Here is a 22,654-nt window from a genome sequence, read left to right as displayed (position 1 = left end):
GATATGGTATCAATATACTATTATATTTGTATTTTGGCACGACATTTGGAACAATATTAATATATTATTATATTTGAGTATTTGGCACGGTATTAATATAATTATATTTTTAAAAAAATATGTTTGGCACTGCGTTTGGCACTGTGATGTAAAATTATTAAATTTATATATTTGGTACGCTATTTAGCACCAAATTAAAAAAAATTCATATATTTGACAATGTTTCTTAGTTCCGTATCAAATGTTGTAACAAATTTGTCACAATTTTGTTTCCGTGCTAATTTTACCGTGCCGATTTGGAATTTTTCTTGTAGTGTATCTTCGATGCGGCACTGTCGTCCGCAGTTCCACTGAGACGAGGATTTCTTTGGTAATAGACTCAACAATCCTGTCAAGGTCACTCATGATGACATCATCAACCGGAGACACATCCTTTGATGGTTGGTCTATTACAGGTAGAGCTTATGTTGCGGTAATTTCCTCAAATGCTATCCTCGTAGCCAACCGATCAACCGACGATGGTGCTACTATTGTTTCATCATCAGCCGATGGAGGGAGAGACATTATTGTTTTTCTTCTTGTCACAAGCCTCTTTTTCAAACGTAGCTCTATTCGAATGGCCATCCCAATTATGTTCTCGTCATTAAAATATGAGGCCATCCCACTTACATCGTCGGCAATCGTCGGGGCTACAACGACTGCATTCGGGCTATTCCTAGTAGCGTCCGTGCAGGGTACTTCATTTGTTTGTAGGGATGTAGCGTTCGATTGTGACCATCCTTCCAATGCCTCAATAGGAGCAACTCAGTTATCAATATCTAGCATGTTTGCAATAGACGTACAGTGACATCGTCGCCTATTGCCGTCCACCGGGGGGAGGACGGTTGTTGCGGTTAAGGGGCTGTTGCTATTGGAGGTGGTGTTGACGTCTGGTGGGGTAGGGAGGCTTGTCCGGCATCGAGAAATGCGTGCACGGGTTAGGCTGAAAGAAGGGGAACGGTGTCGAGCGCGCCTTCAAGAGGTTGGCCTCTCATTTTTCCTTCCAGCCAGTTGTTCGGGAGTATTAACATTCCCCGGTGGGTGGCCCGAACAAAGATTTCTTCATTCGCATTCGCCGTGACCAATTTAGTAAACTAACATTTGTAAACAACACAATCTTAATAAAATCATTCAACTTAAACAATAACAAATGTTTTTAAACTAGTAAACTCATATATTTAAATGATATCCCATATACTTAAACAACAAACCACAAGGTTAAACACTAAAACATAGTTTTAAACTGAAACTACTATTATTAAATGATAACGACTAAAATTAAATAGAAACTACTATTGTTAAACAATACAGTATTCCAAACAACTGTAGCACATTGTTCATGATTTATTATCTCCTTTCCTTCGAAAGATGACAACATGGTTCCTATCAATGCATACTTCTGATAACTATTTTCATCGTAATACAGCATCCTCGGAGTCTTGCCAAAATGTAGCTTCTTTCCGGTGCCGGTCAGCTCGTAAAACCAGATGTTCAATACGACCGAGCAACCTTTAAGGTATCATGTGTTGGTCTTCTTCCCAACGCATCTTGCTTGCACTCGAGCAGCCGCTTGTGGAACGCCTTCCATAAGCCAATTGTACATCGCATGCGCCCATGCGTATTACCCCATGCCAGGTAAATCATCGACATAATCAGCGATCTAATTTAGAACTGAGCATGAGATATTTGGGAAGAGGATTGTACCCATGAGTACACCATCAGGAGTTTCACAAAATTTTCTTCTTCATAGCTCTGCCGAACAAGTTGCTCAAGTGTTCTCTTGCTGAAGTCTCTTTTTCTCTCGTAGGTTTTCAATAAATAATTCTCTTCAAAAGTTGAGTGTGTTTTCTTCTTCTGAAATATGACTGCGTCTCCATCACATTGTAGATCAAGAATGAAAGCCACATCTTCAAGCCTAAAACTTAGCAGGCTTGTCCCGATCTTAAATTTATTAGTGCGGTTATCGTACTCTTTGCAACAGGGAATCAAGAAGGGCACTCTCTTGGAATACAGGTTCCAGTTCAATGAATGCTGAAAATAGTGTCCTTCGGATAATCTCCCAGTGTTGTCCATTCATGTGAACTTTCATTTCAACCACAATCTCCACTACCGGTGTCAAGTAGCATCACCCATTAACTAGGTTTAATGCCATAATCACAAGCCTGCGACAATAACAATACATTAAGCAGTATTTAGAACATCTTAAGAGGAAAGATATGTTTTTAAACGAAGACCTCATTTCTTAAACAGAAACATCACTTCGTAAACAGATACCTCATTTCTTAAACAGAAACTACAATTGTTAAATGGAAACATCATTGTTCAAACGGAAACATCATTTCTAAAACTGCAACCATATCAAAGTAAAGGGGAAATATACATTATAAACATTACACAGCATAACAATAAAAAAATCTCTTTCGATCATGTACACATACGAAAATAAAAAACAAAAAAAAACCTAGCCGAGAAATCTCCTTACAGACTTCAATATCATCCAATTAAAGCAGAACCACAAAACAAAACCGAAAAATCTCTCTTTCTAACAGAATAGTTTACAAACAAAACCATATTCACAACTTCTTCAATGACGTCTACCTCGGCTCAATACCTTAGACTGCAAACTGATAAAATGCCTAATACTTGAGCAGGACTTCTCCTTCGAGACACTGGTGGAAAGGGAAATTTTGGTTCTACAGAGGATGTCTAGACAGAGACAACTTTGGAAAGGGAAAAGCTGAAGAGGCGAAGAGAGAAAAAATATAACCGGCGCTAGTAATGGTTGTCTCTTGGGATTACCCAAAAAGAAAAACCCACTTCCTCTCAAACCGGAAAAATGATTGCTGCAAAAGGCATATTGTCAAACCACGTCGCACTGCCACAACTTCCCATGCAAGGGGCAATTTCGTCAAGAAAATTCAAAACTAACTCTGTTAACCACTGTTACATGTTTTGTGGGTTTGAAAATAATTGTGTTTAAAAAGAAAAGGGGTTTTAGGGATACACAAATTTAGGGGTTGTGTTTGTGCATATTCCAAATTTAAGGGGTGTTTTTGGGAATTTCCAGTTTTTTTTAATATTTATTATATATTTTTTTTTTAAAATATAAAAAATTTGATCTATTTTCTTAATCCTTTTTTAGGATTTATCCTTTATATATTTTTTAAAATCATCCCTTTTTTTTTCTTTTTTATTTGAATATCCAAAAATTTTCTTTTCTTTTTTTTTTCTCATTGAATATCCGGATCATTATCCACTTTTCTTTTATTTATTAATTTTTTCTTTCTTTCTTCCTTTTTTAAATCTTGAATTTCATTCGATTTATTTCCAAATAAAATTATTATTATTATTTTTTGAGGAGATCAAGTTTATCCTGGATAAGAAAAACATATATAAACAAACCTCTTGATCTGTCGATACCGGATCTCCTGTGTAGAGTGTTCGAGTACTGTTTGTCACAGTTGACTGAAGACCGTTGAATGAAGCATGGTAGAAGCTGCTGTGATAACATGTGAAGAATGGTCAGCATCTTGTGACCATGATGAAGATTTATCTCAGTATGCTCTCAAATCGAAGTATGTGCAAAGAGTTACGGGTAAAAGGCTCGTACAAGCATTGGGAGACAATGTCGAGCATGTACTAGGTATCCTAGTATGTTTTTTAATATCATGTTTTGATATATATGTATGTTCTGATCTATCTTTGAATACAAGCCTACAACTCTTTCTATTGTTTGTTATCAGAGAACTTTTGTTCTCTCATCCCTTTCTTAACACATTGAACAGTGGTATCAAAGCTGCTCATTCGATCCATCTATGTGTGTTGTTCTACCACTTGTCCATGTTCTAGAGCTATAAGTATGGCTGCAAATGGTATGCCTCCTTAACTAGTGTTCGATGGTGAAGACAATGGACCTTGGAGCATCATAATGAGAATGCTGTTTCGTTCTCAAGATCTATGGGATTTGATTGAGAAGGGAATCCCAGAAGGTGAAGATGAGCATGGATGAATGAGCATAAGAAGAGAGACTCAAAGTCCCTCTATTTGATCTAGTAATCCCTGAACCGCAAGTCGTTCTCTCACATAGAGGTAGTTGAGACTGCGAAAGTAGCTTGGGATCATTTGAAATGGCAGTATCAAGGTGACCCCAAGCTGACGACTGTAAAGTTGCAATCGCTGCATCAAGTTTTTGAGAATCTCAAGATTAAGAACAATGAGAGTGTCGAAGAATTCATTACTCATGTTGAAGAGATGGTGAACCAAATGAAGAGGCTTGGAGACACTTTCTCTGAAGCTATGGTGGTCAAAAAGGTGCTGAGAAGCATGGGGGCCAAGTTTAATCATGTAGTGATGGCTATAGAAGAGTCCAAGGATATCACTAAGCTAACCTTGGATGTTCTTACAGGATCCCTAAAAGCTCATGAAGCAAGACTGATTAGTCAAACCGATCAAGTTAAGGAGAATGTTCTTCATGTAAGATCAGAGCCCTTGTCATCATCGAAGGAAGTTGATCGCTCTCCATCGAGATGTAGAGGGAGAAGCTCATTCAGAGGTTCTGGACGAGGGAGAGGAAGAGGTAAAGAGCGAGCAAGAAGCAACAACATGTTGGAGAGCAAAGGATGTACAAGAGTAATATTTAATGCCATCATTGGAAGCGAATCGGGCACATCAAAGCTCAGTATTATTATAGGGAGAAGCCAATAGAGAAAGGGGAAACCTCTTTGGTTGCAGAAGAAAAGGAGAATGATGTAAGTAATATACTTCTAGCTCACTGTGTAGGAGAAAGTCTGGCGAGCTCCGTGTGGATCATCGATAGTGGGTGTTCCAATCATATGACTGGTGAAGGAAGCTTGTTCAATGAACTTGATAAGTCTCAGAAGCACAAGGTGCGTTTGGGGGACGATAAGGAGATTACAGTCAAAGGGAAAGGCTCGGTGGCCATCATCGCTGGAGAAGGATGAGTGAAGGTCCTCCACGATGTGTGATTCATCCCTGGTCTCGCTCATAATTTTTGAGCATCGGTCAACTGCTTTCCAGAGGATTCTCCGTACGTAGTGTTTAAAGGAGATACATGCTCCATCACTGAGGGAAACTCAGGTAAGCTCGTGATGAAGGTGAGAAGATGGATAACGATATGTTTCTGTTGAGGTTTCCAGGCTATGGCAAAGTCAACATAGCTGAGAAAAAATTGACTGAAGCGATGATGTGGCATTGCGCTATGGCCACTTAAACCATCAAAGCTTGAAAGTGCTGAAGATGAGAGATCTTGTAATGAGGTTCCAAGCATTGGTCAACTGGATTCGTTTGAATCGTGTGTTTTTGGCAAGTATGCACATGCTTCATTTTTATCAGTTAGAACTCGGAAAGCCACCGAACGGCTACAGCGTGTCCATCTTGATCTTTGCGGACTAATGCACGCTGAGTCGCTAGGTGGCAATAGATACGTCCTCCTATTGGTGGACGACTTTTCCTGGATGACGTGGATTCTCTTTCTCCAGTCAAAAGGTAAAGCCTTTAAAACTTTTTTGAAATTTTAGGCTCAGGTGGAGAGGCAGACCGGAGATAAAATCAAAATCATTCTCTCCGACAGAGATGGTGAATTCTTGTCAAAAGAGTTCAACGAACACTGTGAGAAGCTGGGAATTCAGCGTGAGTTGGCTCCTCCATATACACCCCAGTATAATGGGACCGTAGAGAGAAAAAATAGGGTTGTGGTGGAGAAGATAAGGTGTTTGCTGAAAAGTAGTGGTCTTCCAATTGCATTCTGGGCAGAGGCTGCAGCGACAACTATATACTTATTCAATATCTCACTAACGGATGTGATACACAATTCAACCCCCTATGAGCTATGGACTGGAGTTAAGCCAAATGTGAAGCATTTGAAAGTGTTTGGATGCTTGGCTTTCACTGAAGTCCCATCGCATAAGAGAATGAAGCTTGAAAACAAATCAGAAATGAGAATTTTTGTTGGTTACTGCCTACAAACTAAAACCTACAAATTCTACAATCCCATCACATGCAAAATGGTCCTAAGTTGTGACGTGGTGTTTCAGAGAGGATGAACGTTGGGGCTAGAAGACTATGACAAAGACTCCTATATAGTTGAGCTGTGACATAATGTTTCCTGATGAACATGAAAATGAAGCAAATGGTACTAAATTACAAGATGGTGAGCCACATATTTCCTCTGATCAATAGAATCAAGAACACAACATTCAAAACCTAACAGGTCGCATTGGTGCATCAATAGAAGATTCATCAGATGACTCACCTCCACTCAAAATGCACCAGATAAGTTACATTTATAATAACTGTTCCTTTTCTTTGAATGTCATTGATCCATTGCCATATGAAGAAGCAACGAAGTGTAAACATTGGCAGGAAGCTATGGCCGATGAAATGAATTCAATTCAGCGCAATGAGACATGGCAATTGGTGGATCGGCTTACAGACAAGAAGGTCATTGGATTGAAGTGGATCTTCAAGACAAAGTTCCATGCCAATGGATACATCCTTAAGCATAAGGCCAGGATTGTAGTAAAAGGCTACACACAGCAATAGGGAATTGATGTAGAAGAGGTATATACACCCGTAGCCTGTATAGAAACCGTGCGTTTCTTGTTTGCACTTGTTGCTTAAGGAGGTTTGGGGTGTATATCACTTGGATGTGAAATCAGCATTTTTCAATGGTGAGATTTTTGAAGAGGTATTCGTGGAACAACTGATTAGCTTTCAGATTCAAGGGAAGGAAGGCGTGGTGTACAAGCTTTATAAGGCCCTATATGGATTGAAGCATGCTCCACGAGCCTGGTACAACAAAAATTGACAATTATTTTCTCTTGCATGGGTTTTAAGAGAAGTGAGAATAAACACACATTATATAAAAGAATTGAGAAGAATGGAGGTATTCTTCTGGTGTGCATCTATATAGATAACATAGTATGCTTGAGTTCATCTGTTGACTTGATTACTGAATTCAAGTCTTGAAATAAAGAAGCAATTGAGTATAACAGATCTCGAACTGCTAAGCTACTTCCTAGGTGTTGAAGTTATATAGGATGAGAAGGGTGAATTCATCTCACAGAGGTAATATACTTAAGAGCTATTGAAGAAGTTTAACATGTTGAATTGTAAACCATCTTCAACACCAATGTGCTCAAATGAAAAATTCAGAAAGGATGATGGCTCAGGAGATACAGAGGGAGAAAGGTATAGGAGTCTAGTGGGTAAGCTGATTTACTTGACCCACACACGACCCGACACCACATACTCAGTAGATGTATTGTCCCGATTTATGAACAAGCCCTCTAGTATCAATGTAGGAGCTGGGAAACAAGTTCTCAGGTATCTTGTAGGTACGATTGACTTCAAAGTTCATTACACACGTGCTGCTGAATTCAAACTGGAAGGATTCTGTGACATTGATTGGGGAGGCAACGTGGATGATTGAAGAAGCACCTCTAGAGTTGTTTTTAATCTGGGAACTGGAGCAATTATATGGATGCCAAAGAGGTAAGATGTGATCACATTGTCTACAACCGAAGCTGAGTACATGGCAATGGCCTCAGCTGTATGCCAATGCTTATGGCTTAGGAAACTCATGAAGGATTATGAGATGAATGCACACAGTGAAAATGTTATCTGGTGTGATAACAAGTCTGCGATAGCTATTGCAAGAAATCCTCAACATCATGGAAGAATGAAGCAAGTTGACATCAAGTTTCACTTCATTCGCACACTTATTAGTGAAGGAACGATTGATGTGAAACATTGTAGTACTAAAGATCAACAGGCTGATTTGCTGACTAAAGCCTTGACTGCAAAGAAGCATGATGTTTTGATGAAACTCCTAGGTGTTTGTAATCTTCAGTCAAGGTGGGAATTTGTTACAGTTGACTGAAAGACCGTTAACTGAAGCATGGTGGAAGCTGCTGTGATAATGTGAGAAGAATGGTCAGCATCTTGTGACTATGATGAAGATCTATCTCAGTATGCTCTCAAGTCGAGGTATGTGCAAAGAGTTATGGGTAAAAGGCTCGTACAAGCATTGGGAGACAATGCCAAGCATGTACTAGGTGTCCCAGTATGTCTTTTGATATTATGTTTTGATATATATGTTTGTTCTGATTTATCTATGAATACAAGCCTGCAACTCTTTCTATTGTTTGTTATCAGAGAACTTTTGTTCTCTCATCCCTTTCTCAACACATTGAATATTGTTAAGGAGGTTAGTTAGAATTTCAGCTTAAGCATGCTGATGGCAAAGGTGTGTTGAGATATTAACTTCATGTATATGCAGTTCTCTGAAATGTGTGTTGTTCACATTTTATAAAAGTAATGTACAAATAAAATTAATAATAAAAATAATCCATGATGATCATTTGATAATTGACTAATCCGCATAAGCTATGTGAATTTGATACAAACCTGCTTTGGTAGCAAAGCAAAGTGAATTTATACTTAACAAAAATAAATCACAACCTAATTACAAGTACACAACACATCCTAATATTATTTTTTCTTATGTTTTGGTCCTGCAAGATAAACTCTAATAAAACATTTACTTTAGGGCTTGCTTGGGAGAGGGTTAGTGAGGATATTGTAAGGTAGGGTTATAATCCAACCCTTGTTTGGATCAAGAGTTATTTAGAGGGTAAGGTTTGAGAGGGTTAAATGGAGGGTTGAGAAACCTCCATTTACCCAATTTTCTTAACCCTCCAAATTGGGGGGTTGAGGAGGTTTTGATTTTCATCTTGACCAAAATAGCCTCAGCCTTTCCAGACAAGTACATCTATGTATTATTATTAGTATTAGTATTAGTATATTTGTACTCATATTATTATTATTATTATTATTATTATTATTAGTAGCGTAGTATATTAGTATTATTATTATTATTACTATTAGTATATTAGTTTTAATATATTAGTATTCGTGTTCATATTAGTATTAGTATTATATTAGTATTATTATTGTTATTATGTCTTATGTGTCTTTTCTGTATTAATAGATAAATATAATCAGTAGATAGTTTTACATAATTATATGTCTTATGTGTCTTTTTTCTTATAAGGGTAGTTTAGTAATATTACCATAAAACCTTACCCTCTATTACCTTTAATCCAAACATTGCAAGGTTTGATAACCTCCATTTACCTTTCTTTTGTCCCAAACAAAATATAACTTAAAAGCTCCATTTCTTTTACTTTACCTTACCTTACCTTCCATTATGAACCCCTCCTTCACGTCTCCCAAGCAAGGCCTTAGAATGGTGCACGCTTGACTTTTGGGTTTCTAATCATTTCAATGCCCATCTTAATGAAGCCTGCCTTCTTCGCCCCATGTTTAAGCATGAGTGTTTTAAATATATATATATATATATATATTTATAACATATGCGCAAGTTATATATACATATAATTAATAAAGTTAATTTAATCAACATAAATTCGTATATATTAAAGTGAAGTGAAACTATTAATTAGGGCTTATTTGTCACGTATGCTTTCCATTCTACCTCTCTAAATTAAAAAAATATGAAAAAAAATATTTGCAATCTTATTTGATTTGACAAATTGCTTTCATAAAACAACTTTTTTTTTTTTTCTATTTTCACATAACTCTCACTTTCTAGTCTTAAAAATATATCTTTTTTAAGACAAAACTCAATACGTACTTAATTTTTAAAGGTATGGGATAGATATAAATAAGTATATTTATTTATTGTACAAGCACTTTAATCTTGTAAATTTGTTGATCATTAAGATTGTAGCTTCAAACCTTATTTTTATCGGAGGTAAAAATTTTATCCTAATAATAACAATTAAGGTCTTGATAGTAAATTTTTAATTATTTTTATTTAATACATATTTTGGAGGTGATTAATAAATTAAATATCTGTGCACAAGGTATAATGTGGACTTATTATAATTAGGATTTTAGTATTTTAGTTATCCAAGGTGATCTGATTGGTGATTGGATTTCTTTTCAACATACTTTTGTTTAGTGTACTAGATTTAAAAGACATGAATACATTGTTGGGCCAAGGAAATCAAAATGAAACGGTTTGGTTTCACTGCGAAAGTGCGTTAGTATAAGAATTTCAAGTTTTAAATTCAAGTTTCACTACATATAGTGATGGTAACATGCCCCCAATTATGAATGTAGCCTTGAAACATAAACCTTGTATTACTAAGTAGGATGCATAGGCCAGATGATCTTGGATGCAGTCATCACATTTCTCACATAAATAAATAAAATTTTTAATGCATTATTGGTTCTTCGAAATTTGACTCGCTTAAAAGCACGCATTTCATTCCATCAAACTACTATCTAAATAGATTGCTAATTCCTTATTAAGCTAGTGTAACTCATCCTCTTGTGCTGTATTTTTCATATTACATCATTTTTTTTTTAATAATAGATGACAAGCGCCCTTTTTATATGAATATAAACAGTACTGAAATCCAGATATACAGTGTATGTACAATATGCAGAATAGTATAAGAATCCCGGGTGAACAGATCGGGGGAGGGATTTGAACCCATGACCTCCCCTTATACTTTGGTGTCATACCATTGGGCTATCCAATGGTTGACCATATTACATCATGTTACTTATTAATTTGAATGCTGGAAAAAATATATACCTAATGTAATATTATCAACATTTATTGTAAATTGATTAAACTTTAGTGTTTAGCTATGCAATCGATCGAATAGATTTTGTACTTGCAATTTTTGTTTTTAGCTAAGGTAAAGTAGCAATCTTTATATATATATATATATATTGTTTACTGTTATATATATAAATCTTTATTGTTAGTTCCGCCAATGTAGTTTGTTGTTTAGAGAACACTCAAACACTCATAAAAAGCTCACACAAACCAAACAAGAAAAGAGACACACAAGATTGGTATCCTAGTTCGGCGTCCACTCGCCTACGTTTGGGGGGCCAAGCCCGGAGATAAACAATCCACTAAAAGAGGTAAAAATAGATGAGTACAAACACTTGTCACTCACTCTCCCAATAATAAAGATCACTGCCCTCTCTAGATTGTCTAGTGCTCACACACTCTCCTCCACAAAAGCTACACACAATCTCAGAGCAAGGTAGCTTATATAGACACCTCAACATCCCAAATATAACACATACCTTTTTAGAATCTCCACGGCTATTAATTTAAAAACCTTCCAAAATTAGCTGTTGCAACTCCTGTTGTAACATGAATTGCAATATGACACTGACTGCTAACTTGATTGAGTTATGGTTATATTGTGGTCGACCTCAAGACCCATCAACCTCCCGGTCATGCTTAGTTTGAGTCCGTGCAGCTAAATCTCCCGATCCCGACTGCCAGCAACTAGCTTACCTCCTCAGTTCCTCACCTCGTAGTCTCTCACCACGCAATCCCCTCGCAAGGGGCGTACGTCTTTGTGCGTCTTTCACAAAACTTACTAAACTTGATTTTCAATTCATCCAAGTTTGGTCTTCAAATCTTCCCAAGAAAGATCTTCAATCAATCATCCAATCATGCCAACAATAGGCATGTCTTCAAATCTTGCCTTTAATAGTCTTCAATCATCCTCATTAAGGTTTCTTCAAATAATACCTTCAATAGTCTTCAATCATACCATTGATAGGTATTTCTTCAATTAAACTTCGTCCATATTTAGTCTCTATTATGCCAAACACAGCAATAATATGAAGAAAAAAAAATAGTAGCACATAGAGATTTACGTGGTTCGGTCTATATGACCTACGTCCATGGGCAGGGAGATAGAGATTTCTTATTCTTCTCTTTCGAGGAAAAAACTCATCTAGATGATACAAATAAAACCCTATATATATCCAAATTAAAATAAAATAATATAACCCACAATGGATCAGTCTGTTTGCCAGGCCCAAGCCAAAAGCCCACCACAGATTTTCATGGAAATCTCTAATTTAGGGTTAACTCTCTAAATCAGGGTCGAATCATAATTTGGATAGGGTTACAATCACAATCAATTTCAAATTCAAGGCATCTCAAAAAATCTCCACCTTGACTTGAATTTTCCCATGCATCAAGAACCAAGAACATCCCTGATGCGGGCCGTATTGAGGAGATGGCATGCGCGTTCATGCGGAAGTGGGACTCGAAGTAATAAGGGTGTTTTAGTAATTCGCCGGGCGGTGGAGTTTTTGGGTTTCTTGGGCCTAGTCTGATGGGAAACGGGACAACGGACACAAGTCACAAGTTTGGCCCAAGTGGGACTCGTGAGTCATGCATGATTTTGGCCAAATTCCATCGTTTAAGCCTCGAAAACCCTAATTTTGCTATTTTTAGTAATAATTGATTTCGCTATTCCTTTGGTTAGAAATCTCTGATTTGTAAGCCGTTTATGGCGTTAGCATTTATTTTGTTAACTCTTTTATTTCTTGCCGGTATTTGAAAATTTACCATTTTTGGTATATTTTCGAATTATCTCCGTTTTAGGATTATTTTCATATCTTTGATTTTTCCTATTTAATGTAAGCCTATGGGCGAGAGTATGGGCAGTTTTTTGGTAATAGTTATTCTCTTGAGTAATAAAATTTACTCTCTTTTCCAATTCCTGGCTATCTTTGATCAACATGTTTTGAAGACTTGTACTGGGTATTCGTGAGCGAATCAACAGTTTCGAGTATACCGCTGCATCAATCTCCCTGCCATCCACGCCCCGAAGGGCATCACGATGTGCAGATATTCACCAAGTCCAAGGTATACTTGAACTTTTCTGTAGGTAAAGGCTTCGTCAACATATCTGCTGGATTGTTTGTTGTGGCTATTTTCTCTATGGAGAGCCGTTTGTCCTCAATAACATCCCGAATGAAGTTCAACCTGACATCAATATGCTTTGATCTTTCATGATAGACTGGATTCTTCGCCAAGCTTAATGCACTCTGACTATCACAATAAATAATTGGTTACTGTACATTCAAGGCCAAACTATCAACAAGACCATGCACCCACATGCCTTCCTTCACCCCTTCTGTCAGTGACATGTATTCTGCTTCAGTGGTAGATAAAGCAACTGTAGACTGAAGTGTTGCTTTCCAACTGATGGCACACCCAAATAGGGTAAAGATATAGCAAGTCAAAGATCTCCTCTTAATAAGGTCTCCGCCATTGTCAGAATCTGTATAGGCAACAAGACCACCAGTACAACCATCAGTACCATAAACCGAGCAAATATCACTCATACCTTTCAAATATCGGATAATCCATTTAACTGCCTCCCAATGAGCCTTCCCTGGATTACTCATAAACCTACTTATCACACTAACTGCATGAGCCAAATCTGGCCTAGTATATACCATTCCATACATCAAGCTACCAACAACATTCGAATAAGGGACTCTACTCATGTAATCCTTCTCATCATTTGTACTAGGTAAGGTACTAGCATCAAATTTAAAGTGTGATGCCAAAGGAGTACTAACTGACTTTGAGTGTTCCATCTGAAAAGACTGCAACAACTTTTCAATATACTTCTGTTGTGAAACATATAACAACCCTGTTTTCCTGTCTCTCCAAATCTCCATACCCAACATCTTTTTGGCTGCACCTAAATTTTTCATTTCAAACTCATTGCTCAATAATGCCTTCAAACTATCAATTTTAGCTTTATTCTTAGCTGCAATCAGCATGTCATCCACATATAGCAACAAATATATAAAGGAACCATATAGAAGCTTTCTAGAGTAAACACAATTATCATACTCATTACACACAAAATCATGAGAAACCATGAATGCATCAAACCTTTTATACCACTGCCTCGGGGACTGCTTCAACCTATACAGTGATCTTTTCAGCAAACATACATGGTCTTCCTTTCCAGAAATAAGAAATCCCTATGGTTGTGACATATAAATCTGTTCCTCCAGATTCCCATGTAAAAAAGTTGTTTTGACATCAAGTTGTTCTAACTCCAAATCAAAAACACTTACAATGGCTAGAAGAACCCGAATTGTTTTGTGCTTCACAACTGGTGAGAATACATCATGATAATCAATTCCCTCCTTCTGTGAGAAACCCTTTGCCACAAGCCTTGCTTTGAACCTTTCTGGTTCAACTCCAGGAATCCCTTCTTTCTTCTTGAACACCCATTTGCATCCCACTAGTTTTACACCCTTTGGTAATGGAACTAGTTCCGAGGTTTCGTTCTTTGCTAGAGATTGTATCTCCTCATTCATGGAAATCAACCATTCTGATGCTTCTCTACTCTGCACTATTTCTTTATATGACCTCGGTTCATCAGAATCAATATATTCTCCTATTGCCAAGGTATAAGCAATAGAGTTAGTATTACCAATATTGACACAATCTGCATACCTCATAGGCTTTCTAATTTCCCTTCTTGGTCTCCTTGCTGCTATACTCTGTGATTCAAAAGTTTCTTCTATTCTTTTTTGAGCTTCAATCTCAAACTCCACCTTCTGGTTAGCACCCTGATCTTTATTACCTGCAACATTATCAAACTCCTTTGTCTGGCCAAACATAGTAGATTCATCAAAAGTAACATCTCTGCTAATAATAAATTTTGGAGTTCTATCTTCTTCAGTACACTACAATCTATATCCTTTAACTCCAACAGCATACCCTAGAAATATGCATTTCATAGCCCTTGGCTCAAGTTTACCATCATTCACATGAGCATAAGCAGGACAACCAAATATACGCAAACCAGAATAATCAGAGGGTTTACCGGACCATACCTCTTGAGGAGTCTTCAAATCAATTGCAGTTGATGGAAATCTATTCACCAGATAACAAGAAGTGTTAACTGCTTCGGTCCAAAATTGCTTAGAAAGGCCAGCACTTAATCGCATGCATCGAGCATGCTGTAACAGTGTTTGGTTCATGCGTTCTGCAACTCCATTCTGCTGTGGTGTATATCGTACAGTGTGGTGTCTCACTATACCTTCTTTCTTGCAAAACTCATCAAATGGTTTATTACAAAATTCTAAACCATTATCTGTTCTGAGTGTCTTGACTTGTTTATCTGTCCGCTTTTCAACCATAGGCTTCCACTCCTTGAACCTCCCAAACACCTCATCCTTTGATCTCAGAAAATATACCCAGACCTTTCTAGAATAGTCATCAATGAAAGTAACGAAGTACCTGCATCTGCCATGAGACTCAACTGGAGAGGGACCCCACAAATCTGAAAGAATATAATCAACAATACTAGTTGAAGTGTGCTTTCCAGAACTGAATTTCACCCTGCGTTGCTTTCCCATAACACAAGTCTCACAAAATTTCAGTTACCCAGTTTCTGTACCACCCAACAATCCTTGTTTGCTCAGCACTGCAAGCTCTCTCTCACTCATGTGACCCAGTCTGTAATGCCATAATTCTGTTCTATCATCATGCTGCTCCGAGGAATGAATACAACCACTGTTCCCATCATTGAACTGCCCATCAGTAAGTAAATACCATATGTTGCAATTTATCCTTCATGACTACCAGAGCACCTTTAGAAACTCTTAATTGCTCACCATCACCAGAGAAACTGTACCCCTGTTTTGCTAGAGTACCAATAGCAATCAAGTTCTTACGTAGACCAGGAACATACCATGCATCAAATGTTCTGACTATTCCATCATACATCTTAATCTGCACAGAACCACTGCCTTCAACACTAAGCTCCTCATCATCACCCAAATGCACACTGCCTTTCCAATCCTTGAAAGAAGTGAACAATTCCTTTGAGAATGTCATATGATAAGATGCACTAGTGTCCAAGACCCAAGTATTTGCAGAACCTGAAATACTGACAGTCAAAACATCACTTCCCACGCCTTCATCAGAACTATCCACTGCTACATCATCATTATCTTGCATCACTGTAATTCCTTTCTGCACTATAGATGCACTGGCATTACTACTTGATTCTTTATTCTCATTTCCCTTCTTCCTCTTTGGGCAATCTTTCCTGAAGTGACCTTTTTCTTTACAGAAAAAAACAACGTAATCCTCCAGGTCTCGATTTGGAATGTGATTTTCCCCTGTTCCTACCATCCTGTTCCTTGATCCTGCCTCTGCTAACAATCAAAGCTGCTTCTGCACCATCTTCTTTGGAACCAGAAACCTTTCGCTTCAATTCCTTAGATTGAATATCATCTTTCACATCGCTAACAGAAATATTGTCTCTACCATATAGCATAGTATCAACAAAATTCTCATATGAATTTGGCAAGGAACATAAGAGGATGATAGCTTGATCCTCATCATCAATTTTAACACTAACACCTTGTAGATCTAGAATAATCCGGTTAAAATTGTCAAGATGATCTTTCACCTGCATATTCTCTGTCATCCGAAAGGTATACAAACGCTGCTTTTGGTACAACCGGTTGGTTAGAGATTTCTTCTGAAACTTGCTTTCCAGCTTCTTCCATAATCCCTGCCGCAGTCGTTTCATCAATGACCTCTCGCAAGACTTCATCAGTTAGACTCAAAAGAATAGCGCTATGAGCCTTTGCCAAAATCTCTGCCTTCTCCTCCACCTTCATCTCCGCTGGTAATTTTCTTTCTCCTTCCAATGCTGTCGCACATCCCTACTGAACCAGAATCGCCTTCATCTTGATCTTCCACAAAGTGAAATCATTCGATCCATTGAACTTCTCAATTTTAAATTTATGAGAGGCCATCCTTTCAGCAAACCCAGAAACCCTAAATTCAAAGTTGAATTCAAGGGACCTTGCTCTGATGCCACTTATTATGCCAAACACAACAATAATATGAAGAAAAACAAAAGAAAATATTAGCACACAGAGATTTACGTGGTTTGGTCTATATGACCTACGTCCACGGGCAAGGAGATAGAGATTTCTTATTCTTCTCTTTCAAGGAAAAAACTCATCTAGATGATACAGATAAAACCCTATATATATCCAAATTAAAATAAAATAATATAACCCACAATGGATCAGTTTGTTGGCCATGCCCAAGCCAAAAGCCCACCACAGATTTTCATTGAAATCTCTAATTTAGGGTTAACTCTCTAAATTATGGTCAAATCATAATTTGGATAGGGTTACAATCACAATCAATTTCAAATTCAAGGCATCTCAACAGTCTCTAATCAAATCTCTCTAAATATGGTGTTGATATGATCTTGTCTTCAAGTTGTAATATGTTACCAAAAATAACTCCACCAAGATCTTCAAGATATTTGACTCCATGTTGTAGAAATATTAAAAATAGCTCCACCAAGATCTTCAAGATATTTTGCCTTGCAAGCCAAGACTTCTTGCCATGTCACTATGCTTTCCATGTCATCAATTATGCCTTATTACCATACTTCGACATGTCATCAATTATATCATGTGACACAGGTTACCACATCATCTTGACTATTTGTTAAATCATACCAATTATAGTGCGGTTGCAGTAACAATTATGATTCAAATTTCATTCCTATCATATATAATAATATAATCTATTTCATTGTAAGTGTGGCATTGTCTCATGATCTAGTGCAAATTAATTTTGATTTAGGACAGGATACTCTCCAACTTTATTCATGATAGGATTAATAAAGAAAGTAAGATTTTATATTTTTGTATGACATGGACTTCAATATTTTTTCCCCCAAATTTAACTGAATTTGAATTAGAATGTTATTATTTTTCATATATAAGCATGAAATTTATCTTAAATTAAAAAAAAACTTTTTAATGAGCTTAAGGACAACTAAAAAAGGAAATAAAAATAAAATAAAATAACATAAGAAGTAGTTAGGCATGAGTTCCAAACTAATAATTAAGAAATGTGTACGTGAGACTTGGATTTATTATTAAAATTTATATATATGTATATATATATATATAATAACATTTATCTTTTTAAATATGACTCACTTAAATGCTTAACTAATACATTACTTTCAATAATTGTGCCTTTAGTTGAAATAGAAATTGTAATCAAGTTTACCGTCCACTTAAAAAAAAAAAAAAGGAAAATGACATCAGAAATCACTCATCAATTTCCAACCATTTAACAAACATGTGAGACTTTTATCTATTATCAAGATTTCTAAATTAAAACAGTACATTATTTTTAATAATTTTACCTTTTGATTGTAACTGAAATTGTGACAATGAAGATAAAACCTTACCATGTAAAATGATCATATAGAAGGGAGCGCATGTGGTTAGGTTTGCATAAAGGTTTGTCCATAAAAATAATCATTTCAAAAACTAAAATAAAAACAATAAGAAAAATAATGGGAGATATTATGTAAAATGAAATTTTGAGAATACTTTTATGAAGTTAATTAGGTCATAAGCTTTTTACTTAATCAAAAGCTAGCACATATAAAATTTTATCATATTATTGGTACAAATAAAAATATGTTCTTCGAACAAGAAGGGTGTAATTGCAAAGTATATATATATATATATATTACAAGACTGCCATTCACCAACATTCATAAAACATTCGCAAAGTCAGAAAGTAAGGAAAAGAGAATGGATAGGTTGAGGTTTAGAGAGAACGGAGAGGAGAGAGAGTTGGATATTGATTCAATGGCATTGAGATGTCTATAAATTTTGAATCTACTGATGTCCCCTGGGAAGACAAATATATATATATATATAACTCTAACAACTTCGACATAAACTTATATATATAGGGGTATGTATTATGTATACATTGTATATAATTAATTTGGATATTTTTCAATTTGTTTAAACTGAAACTCTTCCTCTAATCAGGCCACTCGAAACATCATGCTGTCCTCAGAATTCAAATTAGAACCACCAAAGAGTACCAATAATATATAACAACAAAATTTTTCCAGCCCAAACATATGGTTAATTAGAGCTGATAACATAACAAAACTCCACCAGCACTAGCTACTACATAATACTGGCCTATTATTCAATTCTCAATTCCAAATACAAATGCATGCATTCATGATGCATGAAAAATTAACTCTGATAACCAGCACCAATCTTCTTCAATCTCTCTTCTATTTTAACAGCATCAAAACCACTACTTCCAGTCTTATCTGCAACCTAAATTACAACATGAACAATCACAACAAGAACAAATCATATATATATAAATATAAAACTGAGGATGAGTGATTAATCAGGTTACCGAACAACGTATGGTTATGCAAGTTATTCCTCTGGAGACGAAGTTGGCGGTAACAATGTCCATCCCTTCCTCCTTGAGCATGAAGAGAGCTTCAGTGAAAGCCGAAAAGCCTCCCCGGAGACTGAGAAGAAGCACATACAATCCAGAGCCCATGTTTTGAACCTTAATGTCAATTATCATGTTTCCTTGCTGTCTTGTTCCTTCAGAGCTACCCAAACGTTCCATCTCCTCCTTCATCTTTTGCACCCTCATACGAAGCTCTTTGATATACTTCACAGCTTCATCCAATCTCTCCGGTATTGCCATCATCACCTGTTTTCATCATCATCATCATCATCATCATCATATATATATATATATAACCACGTAAAATATTAATCACATAAGTTTGCATGCATGTTAAGTATATAAATATATATAAATATATAAACAAATTAAACCTTAGTGTTTGGTGAGTAATTAGGGAGGAGGGAATTAAGGTTGGACAAGAGAAGCTTCATGTGGTCTCTTCTGTTCTTCTCCACTATCTTTCTTTCAAGCTTTGGTGCAGCCTTGGATTTCTCCATCTCAGTCTCTGTCTATGTCTCTCTAGATCTTTCAAGGAAAAAACGAAATACATAAGAAGGATAGATCTATTAAGTGAACTTGATAAGCATATTTCCTTGCATGCACATACATATAGGGATAGATAGAGAACTTATCTCCCTGGGTTCTGGAATCAGAGAATATCCTAGTTCCAGCTTATTAAAACTTGACACATGTCCCCAATCATAATAGAAAAAATATAATAACATCACATGAGACACGTGTTAGAATATTATAGGTTGGAACCAGTGTATTTTCTGGTTCTAGAATCAAGGAGATGAACTCAGCGATAAAAGGTGTGTGGGTGATCTTCATGAGTTTGAGAGAAGTAATATTGGACTCATGAGCACTTGTATTTCCATTCACTTTTGCAAAAGTAGAGTAGGCTTTGGTTTGAGATGTATATTTACATCCAACTCCTCAAGTTTTCTAATTATTTAAATCAATCTCATACAAAAATTATTGTAAACCACTGATTTTAATGTTTAAAACTGAAAAGATTGCCATCGTGACAACAGCCAAACAGTTTAAATATTTAATTCTTAAACGAAAGACCGAAGACTTTAATTTACTTTAAATTATGTGGTGACTTAGGTATATAAGGGTCAAGTGCGAAGTAGGTGATTTAATTTTTTTTTTTTTCGCTTTTAAGTTACGCGGTTGTTTGAAATGATCAATTAAAGTGAATTTTATTTTTCCAAAAGCGATTTGATTATTGATTAGTTCTAATGACAATTCAAATCATGAGACAGAGAGAAGTTTGGCCGTCCTTTCGGATAACAAGCGTGCGTGATCCACGTGGGTTAATCTATCAAAAGTTCATGTAGACAAGAATCAAGATACATTGTTTCAAATATGTCATTCAGGTGTATGTTCCCATAATTATGGCATATATATACTTTGCTTTTCGGGCCGGCCAAATGAAGTGTGACTAATTACAAAATCATACATGCACAAATAATATGTCACCATTAGCAATAATTACAGTAATGTTTTGTCCTACTGAACTAAACATCAAACTAGCTATTTTATATATACAGATATATGTTTAATTAATATGAGGTATTGTTTAAGATCTTGTAATTCTTATATTCCATCTTATGCCTAACATCTAATTTAATATCTGGCAAAGAATTTTTGGTCTAGTAATATTGGCTCTATTGTAAAAAATTTGGAGATTCCATCTTATGCTTAATGTCTAATTTAATATTTGCCAAAGAAATTTTAGTCCAATGATATTGGCTCTATTGTGAAAATTTTGGATTGCGGGATATATAGTATATACCAATTACCTGAGTTTGAGACACGTTGACGCAATGGTGTTAAAGGGCTCCACCTATAGGTGCAAACATGCAACTCAATTCCCATATCAGCTGTATGAAAGTTTATTCGAAGATTGTAATTATTTTTTGTGCGTATTTTTCTGATTGTACATGTACTTGTCATATATATATATATATATGACAATGTGTTTTCAGGGGACGTTTCTAGAAAACGAATCTAGGGAGTCCCTACAACAACTCTTAAATAATGATAATTTAACGGTTGTTGTGGGACTTCCATAAATTACTAGTCTTATATATATATATATATATATAAAGGCTAAACATCATCTGCGGACGTTAGTAGAGCGTCCGCAGATGATGTACAGTAACTTTAATATGATTGGACGATCGTGATTGATTCAGTTATTGTGCTGAGATTGATTGGATGGCTCGATTAAAAATACGCATGCATCCCACTTTTTATCGCGCTTATAAATAGTCACGATATTCTATCGCTCATGGAATGATGTGCGCACTGTTGGATTAAAATCCAACGGCCCATATCAATGTTCACAGATTACGAATATGTGAACGTTGGCCGAGGATGCATCCTCATATATAAATATTTGTAGCTTCAATTGGTCAGGTTGCAAATGCAAGTGAAACTAAAAGTTAAAGCGTAAGCATAAATTATATAAGTTTTTAAGCAAATTTTAAATAGCATGCAATTTGGGAATAACATCATGACCTTCCTAAAACTACATCTATTTTGTTAGATAATATAATAATGATCATTTAATCAGTACTCATCAAACATAGCGAGTTTGTTTTGGTCCTCAAAAATAAAAATGTCAATTTTCATTTTAATTATATCAAAAAAATTTGTTTAATTTGCCTCTCTGACTAATATAGGTAATATCAACAATAATGTAAGCAGTATCAAAATCATACCACTGTTTTAGTTGATAAGTTGTATTTGGGTTTTGTTTTACTTGAAATAGAAATAGAGTTGGATGGTTGTGATTAATTCAATTATTATTATGATTATCATCCACGGTTCAGATCAAAATACTGTGTATCACACTTCTTACTATACTATTATCTATAAGCAAAATAATAATATTGAATAAATTGTACTGTTAGATTGAAATCCAATAGTTAATACAAACATTTGTAATTTTTGAATTTATGAAAGTATGTATTTGAGAAAAATAAATTGAATAATAGATTTACTGAAAAACAGAAGATACAAAACAAACCCAAACAACACCACGTACAAACAAACAAAAAACACGTGGACTTTATCATTGAGCCAGGTAAACCTACATGAGTGACAGCCGTAAATGAATTTGACATAAATATTACGCTGTTTTAATCTTTGGTTTTTCAAGATAAACACTGAGCCAGGTTTGGCATTGGGATAGAAATCATGGTAGCCCTATCTTAATCAAGCCCACTAATGAGTTACCAGAGACATGGGCCGTGCCTAGTACAATACCTTGTCCGGGCTCAGACACGACACGGGCCCTGAAACCATGCTGAACTGTTGGGTAAGGCCCAATCGTGGGCTAGCACGGCCAGCTGCCAGCCTATGTATGTATATATATCCACCTTATTAATGCATTTTATG

The sequence above is a fragment of the Dioscorea cayenensis genome, chromosome 17 (genome assembly GCF_009730915.1).
Source record: "Dioscorea cayenensis subsp. rotundata cultivar TDr96_F1 chromosome 17, TDr96_F1_v2_PseudoChromosome.rev07_lg8_w22 25.fasta, whole genome shotgun sequence".
In the NCBI taxonomy this organism is placed as follows: Eukaryota; Viridiplantae; Streptophyta; class Magnoliopsida; order Dioscoreales; family Dioscoreaceae; genus Dioscorea; species Dioscorea cayenensis.
Note: the sequence above shows the minus strand (reverse complement) of the source record.